This window comes from Scyliorhinus torazame, chromosome 13 (assembly GCF_047496885.1).
Source record: "Scyliorhinus torazame isolate Kashiwa2021f chromosome 13, sScyTor2.1, whole genome shotgun sequence".
Lineage (NCBI taxonomy): Eukaryota > Metazoa > Chordata > Chondrichthyes > Carcharhiniformes > Scyliorhinidae > Scyliorhinus > Scyliorhinus torazame.
The window spans coordinates 49,071,343-49,091,857 of NC_092719.1; the positions used below are offsets into that span (position 1 = coordinate 49,071,343).

General features: G+C 44.6%; 1 protein-coding gene across 3 annotated transcripts in view; it reads right to left on the reverse strand.

Moving 5' to 3' along the window:
• The window catches only part of LOC140388005 (chemokine-like protein TAFA-5), a 1,047,435-nt gene that overhangs the window by 103,571 nt on the left and 923,349 nt on the right, over nucleotides 1-20,515 (reverse strand). The window contains exon 4 of one of the 3 annotated variants that reach the window (XR_011934057.1): nucleotides 2,495-2,636. The exons of the other annotated variants lie outside the window; for them this stretch is intronic. The gene's annotated coding sequence lies outside the window, so the exon portion shown is untranslated. The remainder of the gene's footprint in view (nucleotides 1-2,494; nucleotides 2,637-20,515) is intronic. 3 annotated transcript variants of the gene reach the window in all.

Below are 20,515 nucleotides of genomic sequence, written 5' to 3' on the forward strand. Positions count from 1 at the left end.
ACGGGGAGAACGTGCAGACGCCGCACAGACAGTGACCCAATCCGGGAATCGAACCTGGGACCCTGGAGCTGTGAAGCAACAGTGCTAACCACTGTGCTACCATGCCGTGATAATGCTGACACAGCCTGCGACGCCCAGGTCCCATGAATGAATTTTTTTTAAAAATCTCTTCCTGCATTATAAAAAGACACGCAAACACAAATACAAACTTGCAGCCCTTTCCATTAGAAAGAAAAACCCCTATCCCTCTGAATAAGCACCTGCTTCCTTGAGATGAGAAAACAGTCACAGGCCAACAGAATTAGCTGACCTGTCATCATGTTCCCCTTAAAATATATTTTGTTTTGAAAGGAAACAGAATTTGACTGAATAATTTGTAGGTGCTATAAAAATGTTCCACAAAATATTAATGATTTTAAAAATAAGTAGGATGCAATGAGGAATACTGAAAGATAATAAAAAGACAAACAACAGATGAAAATAGTTGTGGTACATGTGATAAAAAGCTTCAGTTTGAAGTACTCTTGGCATCCTTGACTTAAAAATCAATTCTTGGTTCAATGTGGTCTGATTGATTTTCGGGTTGTATTCGATGGTTCCCACAAGGGGCAAGAATTAAGTAGGCTCCTGGAGGATTTTTAATGGGGTATTTTTGTAAGGGCTGACAGCTTTCTCATTTCTCCTGTCAAAATTGTAGACATGCGCAGCACTGGCACTGCAGAAATTTGTCGGCTGCACTATTTTTGCCATTGTTCGTAACATCTGTTTCTCACAAGTTTAATTGGCAGCTCTGCCAAACTTTTTCCAAGAGTGCTAGTTTTGCAATTTTAAACAAATATTATCAAATGGCGCACCTGTCTGCTGGAACGTGGTTTCATGTCCCTAAGTCCACTCATGTTCTGTTTTGTAGCGAAGATCTGTGGCACTGGGTAATGTTCCTGTCTGAACTAAAATCAATAATGTGTAATTCAAATAGCAATCGTCACATTCAGCTTGATATTGTACTCAGTGTCCTGCAGTGCCTGTCAGTCATGGATAGCGCCTGGTGAAAGAATGAGTTCACCGTGTGATCATACTCAATAATCGTCCCGGTGTGGGCTAAAGCGGTGAGTATGGGCACGCAAAGGTCGGCCTTGTGATCACTGCAGAGTTCAAGAGGTTTAACATGACCTCTCCAACTGTCAGGAGTACAAATTGATTTTCTCCCTCAGCAACAAGGCATTTTGTCCAATTGTAAATGATAATTGAAATGTCATTATGTTACTAGGTGGTGATTCTTGAAAAAACTGCCCAATGGACAAGATAATGCTTCCACCTTCCCTTTTCACAGGCCTTAAAGTCTGCCCCCTGACAGTATCTGTAATGAGAACCAGGTTCAGAGAACAGTGCCGGGGAAATGAGGCACTCCCAACCTCCCTCTCACCTTTAATCATCCGTTTTCTAAATTGACCTTTCTCTTTTCTCTTGTCTTTGTTCCCTAAATTCAATTCTTGATGCAAGAGTGAGTGGAGAAGGGAGTCGATATACTGGCAAAGCATTTTAAAAGCAATCAGAGGGTTACTTGGTTGCAGGATGACGAGGTAAATGGGGGGATTCAGAAGAGCAAGGAATATGCGGAGCATTAGGACATCGAGGTATGTGGCCATTAGGTTTTCCAGGCTAGCAGATTAATGTTGTCAGGAAGGGAAAGGCATATACTTTAAAAATTACAATAATGTTGAGTCTAATGGTCAGCAGCTTTCTATTGATAAGCCAACAAGGCAATCTTTCTTACTCATCAAAAATAATTACAAATTAAAGTTTTTGTTCAGTTAGTTGTCGAGGAAAGCTTTTGGGCCGCTCATCAGAAATCGGAGCGCCATGTTTAAAGGGCAACCCAGAATAATATTGCAGCCCCCCCAATCATTGGCAAAGTTCCCTCCCCAAGTAAGCGACACCAGTTTATGGGTTCACCAAATGCCACCCCCTTCAGTCTCCCCTCAGTCACCCCTTTTGAACCCTCCCCCTCAGTCCTGCCCTTCAGGCCCCATCCCTTGGCAGTGCTAACTTGGCACTGTAGGCTCCAGGGGGGGGGGGTGCAAGGGAGTGAGTACCCCCCTCTGCACTTATCTCCAGGTGCTGATGGGGGGATCCTTCAGGGAAGGTGGGATGGGGTCTTGGGCTGGAGGGGTTCAGGACGTGGGTCTTTTCTGGGATAGGGAACGTGTGGCTGGTCCTCCCTCTGTAATTCTGAAAACCATTAAACTATCTTTCAGCATGTCAGGTTATAGTTAAAAGTCTTCCCTCTGATGTTTTGGAACCTTTTGTTATCTCTCCCGGCATGCCAATATCAATGATCTATCATATGAAGGTAAAATCCCTTTAATATGTTAAAACCTTTGAAGTGCTTTTTTCATTCAATTTCATTCCCTGTTAACTCGACATGCATCTGAGCATGCTGAGAAGTCTAAAAGCTTTGAACTGTATTGTTCACATTCAATTTCACAGTCATTACCTTTTACAAGCCTCTTGATTGACAGGTCCAGGCTGTTTTGAAGGAGGAATAAACTTTGCCTTTATAGCTCTTCATGGTCCATTAAGTCTGAAGTCCTTCCTCTTTTGAGCGGGTGTTCTTTCTAACAGCAGTTTAGGGCTTCCTAGAAAGAGCAGATGCAGGGACAGCACTAAGACAAGGCTTCCTGCACGGTAACTACATTCAGTTGAATGTAAATTAGGAGTTAGCATGTTCTCGCCCACTCTGGGCAAGAACCTGATCGATGACAATGGGAACCTCATCGGGATCGGCGGGGTGGGCTGGCAAACCCACACCGGATTTAACTCTTGGCAAGAATTCCGAATTGACCTTCATACCCGATTCAACAGGTCATCACGATTCCAGTTTGAGGCTAGCGGCCCCAGACAAAGCTCTCCCTGAAGTACAACTCTCACTCTAATAAGTAAATGGCAGAGGAAATTCAGTAGCCTGTGTGTTAACATTGTCAACATTGATTCCAAAATGAATGAAAAATCCTAAATTAGTTCAATGTATATTATTTTGTTGCTGCAGAAATGTTTATGATATTCTCTGAGCTGATAAGCCTTACTAAAAATGTAAAAACATTATAACAATAACATAATTGTGTGACAAAATATATTACTTCAGGGTTCTTAATCAAACATATTAATTGTTATAGTGCCTTATTTACACATCAGGCAGTTTGACAATATAGCGTCATTCAACATAAATCCTGAAGTAGTTGTGAAAAGTAATCAACAGCAAAGTGTAAAGATTATCGGGGCAATTCTCCGACCATGTTGCACCCATTGCAAAACCTGCTAAGTCGATAGAATAGTGAGAGGGACCCAAAACAGGATTTGCATCGGGAACGGAACAGTGTGCTATGCTCCCGGCCCGCTGCAGTTGAGGTGATCTGGTCACATCCTCACTGGCTGTGAACCAGATTAGCAAATTTAAATATGCTGAGACTGTTTGAAGCCAGATTCTTCCGAGTCCTGGTAATCCGCCCCACCCCCACCCCCGGTGGCGTAGCATGAAGCCAGCAGGAATCACTACTGGCCTGCATCACTGGAGACCAGATATGACCAGATATGATGGTCACACTGAGAGCGAGGGGGGCGCTCAGATGTCATTGTGGCCCTCGGGTGGTCAGGAACATATCAGGCACTGCCAACCCGACACTGCCAGGTTGGCACTACCAAGGGGTGGGGCTAAGGGGCGGTACCTGGAAAGGGGGCGTAAGGGGGGATTTTGGTGACCCTATAGCAGGATGCCACTCACCTAGGGCTGGGAGTGTGCGCTGGTACCAGTGATTGGGGAAGGGGTCTGATGCCAACGTTTGGAGGAGGGCCTAAGGGGAGGCCCACTGAGAGGGCCGCAATGCCAGAAAGCCTTGGGGAATGAGAGGAGGGGAGAGGTGGCTGATGCCGGTGGAGATTGCAGTCTGGGGAGGGGTGGGGGGCAATGAAGCCCCGATATCAGCAATGATGGTGGTGCTGTGGGGGTGGAGGTGGGGGGGGGGCACTGAACCCCTCATGCCAGCGATGTGGTGTTGGGGGGGGTCCACTGAAGCCCAGTTGCCAACGATGGTGGTGGGGGGTGGCACTGAAGCCCTGATGCCAGTGATTGTGTTGGGGTGGAGACCATTACTGTCACTTTGAGATCAGGACGCCCTTGCCAGTCTTGCTGGTGAGTTTCGTCCCCGCCTAACTGAATGCTGGTTCAAAACTCACCACCTACAAAAAAATGTCCAAGTATGGTTGATTGCGTTCCGGATTGCGCCGACCCATCCAGTGGAAATCGCCGACCCACCCAGTGGACACCACCAGAGACTACTTAGAAATGTCTTGGGAGGGTTCCGCCCTATAACTCTAATTGCATCTGAAGAGTGCCAGTGCCAAGTACTACTCTTACCGGCAAATTGTACTTCACTATTCGATGGACATAAATTGTACGATTCCAGGAACAAGCAAGCCTACTGGCGAAAGAAGCAGCAGTCGGCCTCTATACCTGATAATCCCCCTATTGCGTTATCCATTCATATCAGCGTGAGAATTACGACTGGTCTGCCATGGCATGCACCTGGCGGGCAGATCCACTGAATGAACTCAGGTGAGTGCATCACTCAGGACAAGAGGATCATGCCCAGACAGGACCCTGTCACTGCCCCCTGGCACTCCCCGTGCTGGAGGGATGTTGTGTGGCATGTGTGTGTGTGTGTGTCTGTGTGTGGGGGCAGGGGACGGGAGCGGGTATGGGGGGCAGGCGTTGTTTCACTTTTACCTTTATGTACTGTCTGTATCAATGATGCCGAGGTGGAGATGGTTGACAGCTTCAAAATCCTAGGTGCAAACATCACCAACAATCTGTCCTGGTCCATCAAGTCGATGCAACGACCAAGAAAGCACAAGGCTTTCTCATGAAATTAAGGAAATTCAGCATGTCCACAACGACTCTTGCCAATTTCTATAGATCTACTTTAAAAAGCATCCTATATAGCTGCATCACAGTCTGGTATTGCAACTGCTCGGCCCAAGATCGTAAGAAACTACAGAGAGTCATGAACACAGCGTAGTCCATCATGCGAACCCGCCTCCCGTCCATTGACTCTATCTGCACCTCCCACTGCCTTGGGAAAGCAGGCAGCATAATCAAAGAACCCTCCCACCTAGGTTATTCCCTCTTCCAACTTCTTCCATCGGGCAGAAGACACAAAAATTTGAGAACACTCACCAATAGATTCAAAAACAGCTTCTTACCCGCTGTTGCCAGACTCCCGAATGGCCCTCTTATGGACTGAACTGATCTTTCTATGCACCTTCTCTACAGTTGTAGCACTATATACCGTGTACTTCACCCGCTGTCTATGTATTTTCATTATGTATCTTCATGTGTTTATCGTATGTTCTATATTTTCATGTGTGGAGCGATCTGCCTGGACTGTACAGAGAACAATACTTTTCACTTTACCTCAGTACAAGTGACAATAAATCTAATCTAATCTGCAGCAGCCTTTAGAAATGGCACCCCAATCTTAAAAAAATTAAGTTGCTGGCGGGACAGGCTCAATTAGAGTTGGATAGAGGAGAAGCAGCCTTATTGATTTTTTAACTGAGGTGGATTTTGTAAACCCCAAACCTGCATTTGTAATAGTTCCGACCTTAGTTGTGCTCCAGTAAAAGAAAATGAATAATGAATTATGAAAGGGAATGGTGCAGGGAACAAGCTGCATATTATTGCTTGTCAGTAGAATGTGAGTTGTACATATCTCAAAAGGCTGACCCAGTAATTTTGCAGACTGCAGTAGCATCTCTGCTAGGTTTGGGTTTGACCTGGATATTCACGGTATCTCGTTTATTTTGTTTTTTTTACTCCAGCAAGGGAATACTCAAATTCAAATACTGAAAATACTGCTTAATATAAGGGTAGCTACTCTATAAGGTTAGCAGACTGCTTCCACATTATAACTATTAGGAAGAACTAGAGCCAGATTTGTTAAATCTTGTTATGCTTAGCCAAGGTAAAACCACTTATTTATGATTATAATATCTGGAAATTTTACCTCTGCTGAATACTATGGAAATTAAACGTGCAAATGAAGTCAAATCGGATTGGCCTCTAAATGGTCATAAAAGTGAACTATGCTAAATTAAACATGGAAACTGAAGCTGGGCAGGGTTATGGTAAGTTTGTCTTTGCACAAAGTTCCCACAAACACTAAGACCTTGGATGTAGAGATCAAAATGGGCATATAGAAAGTCTAATAGGTAATTTCAATGAGATTATTCATTAGTTAGGGCTTCAAAATAGTACAAAATTATCTAAACAATTCATGTCATTTATACTAGCTTTGTCCATTAAAATCTGCCTTTTACCAGAAGGTGGAAGGATTGAAAATAGCCAATAGAGACAATATAAAAAAAACCTTCTCCTTCTGAAGTTGAAGGAACACATCCAAAGCCCAAAAATTACTCAGCAGACTTTTGACAACAGTTATCTGTGAATCGGCCTTCCGTGTTGTCATAGGAATGAAAGATGATAGCTACACTGTTCTACATGAAATGAGAATAGCATCCAGATGAGATGGGTTCTACTTCTGAACACAGCCTCTTACATTTATTATATTGGATAACAAGATACATCTCTGAAATAGGAATAAGATAAAATATCAAACCGTGTTGAAGTGTCCTGACTAGTTCATTAAAATTGTCAGAAGCTCTCCTGTGATGTTAAGCACTGGATTCCGGTAATCCAGGGAACAGCACAATCATTCCAACTCAAAGGCGCAGAGGCCACCTGCACTGTTTCACAGGTGAAGACAAATTAGCTCCTTAATGCAGCCAAGCACAGTGTGTGGGAGTCACTTTTTACTAGTAGTGCAGAATGTCAAGTTCCGTTGTGCATAAGTAAACTCTATTAAGAAAGTCAGATCCCTCGACGAGGCTCAGTCTTCAATAAATTCTTCCAGCTCCATTTGTGTGCAGAATGTCAGAGTAATTATACCTTTTATTCAGATGCAGCTCTGTTACAGCTTTTCCTTTGCACTTGCTAATTTCCCACCCCGACTCATTTAGCAGTGAAATCACTGAGGTTTAGGAAGGTTAGCTACCAATTAGTCTGTACATGAATGTTCTTTTATATTTGGTGCATTGAAACAGGACAACTATCCCTTCTAAAATATTCCAAACAAAATTTTCTTCTCACATATGAATAATATCAGCATAACATACACTTCATATAGAAGTATGCAATTAGGGGTATCTAAACCTCACCATTTGATTAGATTTTCAATACCATTGATATGTCATTGTAAGCTAGGGTGCGGTCAATTCCAGCCTCCCTTGACCCAAAGTCACAACACAATTGAATCAATCAATAGTTCTTAGAAAGGTACCAGAAGTCTTTGGCACTTAGCTGCCCAATAATTACAGTCACCAAGTTTGTATATTTCAACACAATTACTTTTTATTTATAACAAGAACAAGAATAAAATATGCAGCAAATACAGCTGGTTAACTATCATCTAATTCCTAATCTCCAACTTTAACTTTCCCCCCACCTTCACAACACACACACAAGACAAACAAACACAGAGCGGAAGAGAGGGGTGTAAATAATAAGTAAAAGGAAAATAATCTTTGTTTCAGATGGCTTTCTTGAAGCACACCTTCCTTCAAAGTAAGCTTCAGATCCAGGTTTTCTGTTTCAACCAGTTACAGTTTTCAATGTGGACTCATTCAAGTCTCTGCAGTTTCAGAAATACAGGACTCACAGTCTTTCTGGACAGTAAGAAGTCTTACAACACCAAATTAAAGTCCAACAGGTTTGTTTCGAATCACTAGCTTTCGGAGCACTGCTCCTTCCTCAGGTGAACCCTCATGTTCATGTTCAAATACATAACCATGTCTCGAGAATGCAACATCACTGTGGTGGGAATGACCTGTGCTTCCACTTGTCAAACCTGAATTTGTTTGCGGCATACCCTTTTGAAGATATTTGTGTTTGGAAGGATTGACAATCTGATATCACGACTGAACATTCAACCAGTATAACAGAATGAAAATAATCTACTCAATATGAAATTTCTAAGAAGTAAATGTTCATGCTGTAAATACAAAATGCAATGTATGTTTTGTCATTATTACAGCAGAGCGAGAGAGGCACACACACACACACACACAAAATTAGCCACTGAAACCCATTTAAGGTTCTTGACTCCTGAAGCCACAGCTTCAATTACTTACTCTGGCTCATCAACCAGGGGGTTCGCCAAGAAATATTCCACTTCATTTGTGGGCATTCTGTTACAGATGTTATAATACCCATTTTACCTAAGGCTCTGTGTATATATCTCAATAAATATTTCGTTTTCTTCTTTTGACTTTGTAAGATCAAATGGATAAAGTATTCTTGGAAGTGTTTAGTAATTGAGGATACTTTTTAGAATTTCAAAGTGCTTAAAATGTTTTGGGAACCAGAAACTTGCTATTTAATGCAATATTTAATTTGGGTGATGTGCAGACTAAGCTGTTGATGTTCTAACAGTAAGGAAGACAGGTGTGCTGCCTGACGTGTTTAACACAGGCTTTGTTAAGTAAACTGTTAATATTAAGCATTGGTAGTGTTGGTGTTACTTTTTTCAAATCAAGTTATATTTACAGGTTTAATGTTTTCTTTTTCTTACAGTGATTTGTCAGAACACTGCAGGACTTTTATGTACCTTAGAGCAGGAGTTGAGCATACGGCCCATCGAGCCTGCTCCATTCAATACGATCATGGCTGATCTTCGGCTTCAACTCCACTTTCCGTCCCATTTCCCAAATCCCTTGGTTTCCTGAGAGACCAAAATCCGTCTATCCAGTCTTAAGTGTATTCAGTGATGGAGCATCCACAACCCTTTGGGGTAGAGAATTCGAATGATCCAGCACCCTTAGAATGAAGTAATTTCTTCTTGTCTCTTTCCTCAATGATTGTCTCCCTTCCTGAGACTGTGCTCCCGTGTTTTAATTTCCCCGACGAGCGGAAACAATCTCTCAGCCATTACCCTGTCAAACCCCTTCAGAATTTTGACGGTTCAATGAGATTATCTTTGTTCTTCCAACTCCGGAGAATATGAAACCAAGTACTCAGCCTCTCATCAAAGGATAACCCTCTCACTCTAGGGACTCATTTGGTGAATATTTATTGTATTGAAGTGTAAGTATATCCTTTCCTAAATATGGAGACAAAAACTGTTTCACCAATATCTTGCCAAGATTGTAGCTAGAGTTATTTATTTCTGTACTCCAATCCCCTTGTAATAAAGGCCAACATGCCATTTGCCTTTCTAATTGCTTGCTGCACCTGCATGCTCATTTTCTGCAAGTATGTTTGAACATTAACAATTATAAGTTTCATATCTAGTCAAAAATATTCTGCTTTTCTATTTTTATGACCAAAGTGAATAACATGACATTTCCTTACATTATACCCCATCCGCCATCTTGTTGCCCACTCACTTTATTTATCTATAACTCATTTCAGCTTCTCTGTGTCCTCCGCACACCTAGCTTCGTATCATTGGCAAAGTTAGATACATTACTCTGTCTCTTCAACTAAGACATTAATATAGATTGTAAATAGCTGAAGCCCCAGCACTGATCATGGTGGCACTCCATTATTCTGCCTGGAAACATGAATATGCGCTGTTTATGCACTCAATGCTTCCTATCTGTTAACCAATCCTCTATCCATATTACCCCAACTCAATGAGCATTTGGGTGCGATCGAACGGCCTCATTGTGCCCAACTTGGTGGTACGATGAGACTGTTTTGCGATGCTCGGAATGCCTCACGACATCTAACGAGATCTCATGATACATCATGATCTGGATCTTGCCCTCACTGGGCGGGATCCAGATTTACCTATTTAAGTGTGCAGTTAGTTTCATTTAAATATGCCTGTGGCTGATGCTTCGAGGCCTGGGTTTGAACCTCCGCCCCTTGGAAAACTCAACGTAAACATGGACCAGTGGACATTGGCACTACCAGCCTGTCATCTTGGTACTGCCACCCGGCATCTGGCAGTACCACCCTGCTAGGCTCGACTCGAGGACCCTGAATAGGTAAGTTGGGGTGGGGGGGGGGCGTGGATGTCCGCGGACCATAGTGGGGAGATTGGGAGATCAGGGCAGCATTTAAAAATGGTGCTCTGATCTCATCCTGCGCTGAGGAGCTGAGCTCTCAGTGCAGGAAATGAAGGTAAGTGCGGCCTCGGCTGGGCCCTCCTCACCGGGCTATAAACAAAAGAGTCCCATTTAATAGCGGAGGTGTGGGAGCGAGAATCACCCCACTAAATGTGCCCAAAACGGGACTCTATTTGTTCCCCGTTAAATCATGTCCAAATCTTTTCTATGAATCTCTTGCAGGGCACCTTATCAAATGCCATTTGGAAACCCAGGTGTACAACATCTACTCAGTCCCCTTTATCTACCCTATTGGTTAGATCCTCTAATAAATTTGTAAAACAGAACTTTCCTTTAGTAAAACCACATTGACTTGTTCTAATCATACCATGTTTTTCTGAGTGCATATTTAAGGCTTCCTCAATAATACATCCCAGAATTCTCCCAATAACTGATGTTAGGCTAACTGGCCTGGAGTTCACTATTTTCTCCTTTCTTGACAGGTCTTGTAACATTTGCCAACTTCCAAACTGATAGGATGGTTTCTGAATCTAAGGAATTTTGGGGAAAAAAAGCAAGTGAATTGGAAAAAAAATGTTTTCTTTTACTCAATCATGGAATATAGGCATTGCCTGTGAAGTCAGCACCTTTTGCCCACCTCGAGCTCCCTTGAGATTAATTTGGGGATGAGCTGCCTTCTTGAACCACTGCAACCCAGGTGCTGAAGGCACAGTCTAATGATGACCATTGTCAATTGTCGTAAAAACACATCTGGTTTACTACTAATAATAATAATCTTTATTATTGTCACAAGTAGTCTTACATTAACACTGCATTGAAGTTACTACTGTTATTTAGGGAAGGAAATCTGCCACCCTTACCTGATCTGGCCTACACGTGACTCCAGATTCACAGCAATGTAATTGACTCTTAATTGCCATCTGAAATAGCCTAGCATGCCACTCAGTTCAGTTCAAGGGCAATTAGGGGTGGCCAATAAATATTGGCCAGGCCAGCGATGCCCACATCCCATCAATGAATAAAGAAAACATAGTAGTAGTCATAGGGGATGAATGTTTAAGTGGTGGATGGGATGGCAATCAAGTAGACTGCTTTGACTTGGATGGTGTCACACTTCTTGAGTGTTGTTTGGAGCTGCACTCAGCCAGGCAAGTGGAGAATGTTCCACCACTTATTAATGGTAGAAAGGTTCTGCACAGTCAGGAGGTGAGGTGCTCGCCACTGAATACTAAGCCCCTGAACTGCTCTTGTAGCCACAGTATTTATCTGGTTGCTCCGGTTAAGGATTAGTTAGTTGCGATTTCCAGGGTATTGATGGTGGGGGGAATCCGATTATAATAATTCCACTGAATGTCATGGGGAGAATTTCATTGCCTCGCACTTATTTGGCACATATATTACCGACCACTTATCTGCCCAAGCCTGTATTATGCATTATCTGAAAAATTACAAACGGAACAGAAAATTGTGGCCTCATCAAGAAAAGATCTAATTCGGACTTTATGGTGGAGGAAGGTCACTGATGGATCAAATGCCCTTTGCTACTCTCAGTGCTCATTTCAAGTGGAACATTGATTCATCAGTTAAGGTAGGTGCTAATCGGCTGGCCCATTTTTGATCTGATGCCAGGTGGCTTCACGGTGTCAGGGGTGAACTTTGAGGACTTTTGTCTGAATACTCTCTTGCAAAGCGCCTTGGGATATTTTACAACTTTAAAGGCACTCACACTATCTCTGCTTGGCTGTCCTCACAGCAGGACAGGGCACAACAGGATGGAAGCATCTGTGGCATTAACTGACCGTCGTTCTCGCCCAATCATCTCTGTGCCAGGCTCAGCTAGTCTGTGGAATATCCCTCCCAATTTTGATACAAGTTAACAAATGTTCGTGAGGAAGACATTGCAGGGTTGACTGGGCTGGATGTGTCTGTGTCATGACAGAGTTCAATTCCCAGGTTGGTACCTGTCTGTTTGGTTGCACTTTTATTGGTAGTGAGGTACAACTGAGTAGCCATTTCAGCGGGCACTTACGAGTCAGCCCCATCGTTGAGAGTCTGGCATTGCATGCAGACCACACCAGATAAGGGCAGAAGGTTTTCATCCCTAGGAGCTATTAGTGAGCCAGTTGAGTTTTATAAGAGTTGCAAGGCTTCATGGTCTCTCTGACTGAAAATAGCTTTTATTTGATTAACAAAATACAAATTTGCATACTGTCATGGTGCAATCTGACTTCACATCTCCAGCGTGTTAGTCAAGGCCTCTGGATTACTAGTCCAGTAGCATAACCACAATGCTACCATTACCACTTCAGTGTTCATCACTAAACTGCCTTTTAATAGAATGTTGTTACCTGTGAGGGAAAGCATAGAACATTTAATAACTGTCAATTTAAAAATTGCTTTTCAAACCTTTGTAGTTCATCTTTGCTCTGCAGAATGGCACTGAACCATCATTAGACAGTTAAGGAACTCTTTTGGTTAATCCAGCGGTTCAGTCAGTAAATGTCTCAGCCCAATACAGATCGATTCAAATCAATAAAGGTCCAAATCCTATTCCTATGCTTTGGAGCTGGTGGGAGGGAGGCGGCTGTTGGCTTTGTTGCTCCTGGATTAAGGAGGAGGGGAAATCATCCAAGGCGGTTATCACTTTAAATTAAAAATCAGGAGCTTTGGTAAACTCTAAAATCATGAATTATCACTCAAAAATCCTTGTGCAGTGCAATATTTTGATCTGTCTTTGGCTACAAGTTAATTGACAGCCGCTAGAAGTGTATGTGCTTTGGCTATCTTAGTATCAATTGCAGTTAACTACATCATAAACCTCAATCCTGAGATTATATGCTGCAGATAAATTTACTATATTTAATTCTCGAACAACTTGATTTTTCAAGAACTGCTGTTTTAAATGTCTTTTTTTATTTGCATAAAACTTTTATGATTATTGAAGAGCTAAATTCATTTAAATTTTAAATTGCAAGTATGTAGACTGCATGCCAAGCCTAGCTAAAACACTTCTTCCACTTCATGGTCAATAGAACTAATCAGCGCATTACTAAAGCATATTTTCGACCTTGATCTTCTGCAGGTGACTATAATATATAGAAGGTACTGCCAGGGCACTACAGTGGCACAGTGGTTAGCACTGCTGCCTCACAGTGCCTGGAATCCAGGTTCAATTCTGACCTTGGGTGATTGACTGTGTGGAGTTTGCACATTCTCCCATGTCCTTGTGGGTTTCCTCCGGGTGCTCCGGTTTCCTCCCACAGTTGAAAGATGTGCAGGTTAGGTGGATTGACCAGTTTAAATTGCTCCCAATGTCCAAAAGATTAGGCGGGGAGAGGGTGGAGATGTGGGCCTGGGTAGGGTGCTCTTTTGGAGGGTTGGTGCAGACTCGATGGGCCGAATGCCCTCCTTCTGCACTGTAGAGATTCTATGAATAAAATCTGTGCTGGCTGGTGACTAAAAGAATTTGAGCAACTGTACATAATATATCTTCTTTTTTTTGTGTTACTTATTTGATTGTCGTAAGAAGTCTTACAACACCAGGTTAAAGTCCAACAGGTTTGTTTCAAATCACTAGCTTTCGGAGCACTGCTCCTTCCTCAGGTGAATGAAGAGGTAGGTTCCAGAAACACATATATAGACAAAGTCAAAGATGCAAGTTAAACCTTTGTAGTTCATCTATGCTCTGCAGAATGGCACTGAACGACCATTAGGCAATGGCATCTTTGACTTTGTCGAGATATATGTTTCTCAAACCTACCTCTTCATTCACCTGAGGGAGGAGGAGTGCTCCGAAAGCTAGTGATTTGAAACAAACCAGTTGGACTTTAACCTGGTGTTGTAAGACATCTTACTGTGCTCACCCCAGTCCAACGCCAGCATCTCCACATCATGGCTGCTATTTGATTGTCCACAACAACTGATCATTGAGACAGTATCCAGGAGAAACTTTGCAGACAAGAATTCTGACAAGAATCAGTGGACGCATTACACAGTCTCTTCTCAACAACTCTTTTAGGTGGATGAGGGGAAAGCAGTTGATGTGGTGTATATGGATTTCAGTAAAGCGTTTGATAAGGTTCCCCATGGTAGGCTACTGCAGAAAATACAGAAGCATGGGATTCAGGGAGATTTAGCAGTTTGGATCAGAAATTGGCTAGCTGGAAGAAGACAAAGGGTGGTGGTTGATGGGAAGTGTTCAGACTGGATTCCAGTTACTAGTGGTGTACCACAAGGATCTGTTTTGGGGCCACTGCTGTTTGTAATTTTTATAAATGACCTGGAGGAGGTCGTAGAAGGATGGGTGAGTAAATTTGCAGATGACACTAAAGTCGGTGGAGTTGTGGACAGTGCGGAAGGATGTTACAAGTTACAGAAGGACATAGATAAGCGGCAGCGCTGGGCTGAGAGGTGGCAAATGGAGTTTAATGCAGAAAAGTGTGAGGTGATTCATTTTGGAAGGAATAACAGGAAGACAGAGTACTGGGCTAATGGTAAGATTCTTGGCAGTGTGGATGAGCAGAGAGATCTCGGTGTCCATGTACATAGATCCCTGAAAGTTGCCACTCAGGTTGAGAGGGTTATTAAGAGGGCGTACAGTGTGTTAGCTTTTATTGGTCGAGGGATTGAGTTTCGGAGCCATGAGGTCATGTTGCAGCTGTACAAAACTCTGGTGCGGCCGCATTTAGAGTATTGCGTGCAATTCTGGTCGCCGCATTATAGGAAGGATGTGGAAGCATTGGAAAGGGTGCAGAGGAGATTTACCAGAATGTTGCCTGGTATGGAGGGAAGATCTTATGAGGAAAGGCTGAGGGACTTGAGGCTGTTTTCGTTAGAGAGAAGAAGGTTAAGAGGTGACTTAATTGAGGCATACAAGATGATCAGAGGATTGGATAGGGTGGACAGTGAGAGCCTTTTTCCTCGGATGGTGATGTCTAGCACGAGGGGACATAGCTTTAAATTGAGGGGAGATAGATATAAGACAGACGTCATAGGTAGGTTCTTTACTCAGAGAGTAGTAAGGGTGTGGAATGCCCTGCCTGCAACAATAGTGGACTCACCAACACAAAGGGTATTCAAATGGTCATTGGATAGACATATGGACGATAAGGGAATAGTGTAAATGGGCTTTAGAGTGGTTTCACAGGTCGGCGCAACATCGAGGGCTGAAGGGCCTGCACTGCGCTGTAATGTTCTATGTTCTATGTTCTATGTACATTCAATTTCCCCAGTTATGAGTGAGGGGAGACAACTCATCAAGCACCCAATCTCTTGCTTCCATTTGATGGCTTTCATAAAGAATTAGCACCGATAGCTGCCTCAGAGGGCACACTGTGAGGTAATGGGCCTGAACTTTGATAATATATGTGTCATAAAATTTGAACCATGGGCGAAATTCTCCACAAGCAGCGCGATGTCCGCCGACCGGCGCCAAAAACGGCGCAAATCAGTCCGGCATCGCGCCGCCCCAAAGGTGCGGAATCCTCCGCCCCTTGACCGGCCGAGTCCTAACCTTGAGGGGCTAGGCCCGCGCCAGACTGATTTTGACCCCGCCAGCTGGCGCGGAAATGACATTGCCGGGCGGCGCATGCGCGGGAGCATTAGCGGCCGCTCACAGCATCCCCGCTCATGCGCTGTGGAGGGAGTCTCTTCCGCCTCCGCCATGGTGGAGACCGTGGCGAAGGCGGAAGGAAAAGAGTGCCCCCACAGCACAGGCCCGCCCGCGGATCGGTGGGCCCCGATCGCGGGCCAGGCCACCGGGGCCAGATCGCCCCGCGCTCCCCCCCAGGACCCCGGAGCCCGCCCGCGCCACCTTGTCCCACCGGTAAGAGAGGTGGTTTAATCCACGCCGGCGGGACAGGCATTCTAGCAGCGGGACTTCGGCCCGGAGAATCGCGGGGGGGTCCCGCCAACTGGCGCGGCGCGATTCCCGCCCCCGCCGAATCTCCGGTGCCGGAGAATTCGGCAACCGGCGGGGGCGGGATTCACGCCAGCTCCCGGCGATTCTCCGACCCGGCGGGGGGTCGGGGAATCTTGCCCCAGATCTTTACAGTATCAACAGTTATCTCCTTTCATTGCAATACATTTATTTGTGAAAGGAATACGAATATATTTGGCTCAATATCTATTAAAGCATTGGATGTAGATGTTTACTGGGGTAATCAAAGACTGAAAGAGCTGGATGGATCAAACTTCTTAGGTAGGGGAATTTTGACCTCAAAACTGGGGCTTTGGGTTGGATAAGAGTTTAATTATTGAAATCCAGAATCCCGATACACACCCCGCCCCTTCCGCCACTGCCCCCACGCCCCAAGTGAGTGACTAACCCACTCCAAGGAACTGAGCTGGCATTTTACCCAGATGAGGACAGTGTGGATCCAGGAGTTGAATGCCTAGTTATTGGAGCCAGTGTGGCAGCCTAGGAACTCCACGTGTTTGAGAAACCTTCCACCCATCCTTCTAATCTCCATATACCTTTCCCTATGAGGCCTCCGATCCCACCTTTGATTTCCTACTTCCCCCACCCAACCTCCAATCCTCATTCCTCAGTGCTCTGACCAACCTTCCCTCCTCACTCCCGAATGGGGTCAAGTCTATCAATCAGGCTGGCTGGCTTCCAGGCAGGCAACCATTTAGTGACATCAAGCACACACTGTGGAGTTAACTCTCCACGGCCTGTGCGGAAACCCTGACCTCCAAGTTCCTCGTGCCTTAAGGTTAACCCCCACTCCTGGTAGAGTCAGCTAAATTAACATCCAGTCCATTGAATTCTAACAATGGGCTCTGCTGTGGTTGCACTAGCAATTGAGTGGTTGTGAATTTGCTGAATAAAGCAAAAAACATTAATGACAACTAAATTAAAGAATAAAGTATGTTGAAAAGCATCTCATCATGGGGTTTTGAGGAAAAGGCACTATGGGGCACCATTTTATAAATGAGAGGGGCAATGTTGCAAGTTACAAGGAGTTGGGACTGGGAAGCTTGTGAACAATCAAAAGAACAAAGAACAAATAAAATTACAGTACAGGAACAGGCCCTTCGGCACTCCCAGCCTGCGCCGATCCAGATCCTTTATCTAAACCTTCTATTTTCCAAGGATCTACTTCCCTCTGTTCCCCGCCCGTTCATATATCTGTCTAGATGCATCTTAAATGATGGAATCGTGCCCGCCTCTACCACCTCCGCTGGCAAAGCGTTCCAGGCACCCACCACCCTCTGCGTAAAAAACTTTCCACGCACATCTCCCTTAAACTTTCCCCCTCTCACCTTGAAATCGTGACCCCTTGTAATTGACACCCCCACTCTTGGAAAAAGCTTGTTGCTATCTACCCTGTCCATACCTCTCATAATTTTGTAGACCTAAATCAGGTACCCCCTCAACCTCCGTCTTTCCAACGAAACCAATCCTAATCTACTCAACCTTTCTTCATAGCTAACACCCTCCATACCAGGCAACATCCTGGTGAACCTCCTCTGCACCCTCTCTAAAGCATCCTTCTGGTAATGTGGCGACCAGAACTGCACGCAATATTCCAAATGTGGCCTAACCAAAGTCCTATACAACTGTAACATGACCTGCCGACTCTTGTACTCAATACCCCGTCCGATGAAGGCAAACATGCTGTATGCCTTCTTGACCACTCTATCGACCTGCGTTGCCACCATCAGGGTACAATGGACCTGAACTCCCAGATCTCTCTGTACATCAATTTTCCCCAGGACTCTTCCATTGACCGTATAGTCCGCTCTTGAATTAGATCTTCCAAAATACAGAGAATACAGCAAAATATGTGGTCTTGACTATTTTATTTGTATTGTAAGGGCCAACCAGTGAGACGTGACATTCATCGAATCATAGAATGGTTACAGCCCAGAAGGAGGCCATTTAGTCCATCATGTCGGTGCCGGCTCTCTGTAAGAACACACCTAGTCGCATTCCCCTGACTTTTGCACGAGCCTGGTTTCTCATCAGCTGCTTATTCAATTCCCCTTTGAAAGCCATGATTGAATCTGCCTCCACTACCCTCTCAGGCAGCAATGACACACAAGGCATGTCGATGGTAGAGGCTGCATTCTGTTCCTCCTCCAAGTTAAGCAGGGCCACTGGAAGGGGACGCTAACTGCTCAGAGCTTGAAGCTATGATCGTGCCTGCACGGCAGCCAGGACGATGCGGATTGAGGTGTGCACTTAGAGTGCCGAGGTGCCAAAAAGCAGCAGAGAAAAAAAATGTGGCACCAGTTATAACACACTCGTAGCTTATAATATTTAGTTTGGCAGGTGAAGAAACAGCAATCAAAATGCAAATCTCAAAAAAAATAACAACCTAGTTTTAAGCTGTAGAGTTCTAAAATGAACAGCTTGTAGTCCTTTCTGCACCTGTTTTATATGAGCGCTCAGCAAGTCAGGCATCGCGTGCCGAAGATCTACAGGGAATTCGTTTTGGAAACATTATAATTAGTTCAAATACTTTTGGAGGCACGAGTGAGACCAGATCGTGCATCCAGTGTGGCCGCCAAACCTTTCGCTCGAACAAGATTGGGAGTCCAGCTGGAAGCAGGTTGAGGCCACTGAGTCAAGTCTGAAAATCGTCTCGTCTCCTGAAAAGAGGCTGTTCCCGGGGTGCAACATAGGCAAACTGACCTAAGAATATCGTGGAATGGATGTGGTTTACTGACCACAAACTCATTTCAAAAGGCAATCAAATTGAAAAAGGCTGGCGGGTGCTGCTGGGAGGGGAGGCCAGCTATTCACCCAGTGGCTCAGTATGGTTGGGGATCTTATGGAGTTCTTATATCTCGAAAAAGTTAAGTACACTGCGAGAGGGGCAATTGAGGGGTTCTACCGGAGATGGCAGCCATTTATTCTGTACTTTAAAGAGCTGGTCACTGTTAGTTGTTAGGTGGAGGGGAGGGGGGATCTAAGATAGGGGGGTCTTTCTATTGGGGGTCTTGTTGCACAGGGTGGGGGGGAAAGAGTTCCGGGGGGGTTTGTTTATTTTTATGTATAAAATTTGAAAAATGTGATTAAAAATAAATTTATTTCAGTATAAAAAGACTAACAATTTGAAATGACAAACATTTTGACAGAAAACTTCATGAGCTAATTTTTTTAGCATTCTTTGATGATATTTGTTTTGATCCATATGGCCCCTTTTTCACAGCAACCTGTCACCACCCAAATCTCAAACAGTTGCAGCAAGGAGAGATCTTCCCACTTCCCCGGTGACTCTCTTAAGATAACATTTCTCAACAAGTTACGCAGGGTGGGTTAGGGAGGCTGGGACGATGTCCAGATTCCAGGGCCATGAGGGGCTAGGATGTTGGGGTATGCAGTCACCTGGTGGTCACGGTACTGGACTGATGGCCCGGAGATCATTTCAATCCCACTGCAGCATGTGGTACAAAATGAACTCAATCAAACTGCTGGATTGTTGTCAGCCCTACTTGTACACAAATGCTTTGCAGAGAAGAAAAGTTGCCATCTAAGCTTGACAAGGCTGATGTGACTCAGCCAGTCTTTCCATAGACGAATGACTCTAAAACGGTGGCCGGAATTCTCCAGTCATTGTGATTCAATTTCCCCACCCACCCGTGGGTTTCCTGGCAGCACGGGGTAGTTTCAATGGGAAATCCCACTGACAAGCAACGGGAAGATAGACTCCCGCTACTAGAAAATGGTACGCCACAGAGAAATATGCGATGGGCATCGGGGAATTCCACCTGGTGTCTCAACAACCTTCTCAACACAATTTTGGATCCACACTGTCAACCACTTCCCAAAGAATAAAGTACTTTCCTTTGCTCAAATGTGTTGAGTTATTTACATTGTATATTAATTTCCAGCTAAAGGGAATAGTTAGCGATTGCACATGTAATCAATAAATAGGTTACATGAGGGGTGTGTTTCAGCGGACTGGAGTTAAAGTCCGCTGAACGGCCGTTTAGCGGGTGTTTCTCGGCGGCTGAAGCACCGAGAAACAATCCACTATCCAACGCCATTTTGCCGTTTTTTGGGAGCTTGGGGAGTTTCTCCCCGCTGAGACCCCACTTCGAGGAATTCTGTGCTGGCAAGCTGAAGCTGAAGCTTGCCAGCAGGAAAGGCTCTTCGCAAATCAGGGTGCCACATTGTCTAACAGCCCCGATCCCCACCCTGCCTTTCAGACCCCCATGTTTTTGATCCTTCCACTCACCTGCCCAATCCTGGGAGGCCCCCTGGAACATGCTTCACCCCTCTCCAACTGGCAAGGCATCCCTGGGCCTGACCCTGGCAGTGCCAACTTGCCACCCAAGCACCCTGGCACTGCCAGGCTGGCAGTGTTAAGGTGCCCAGGTG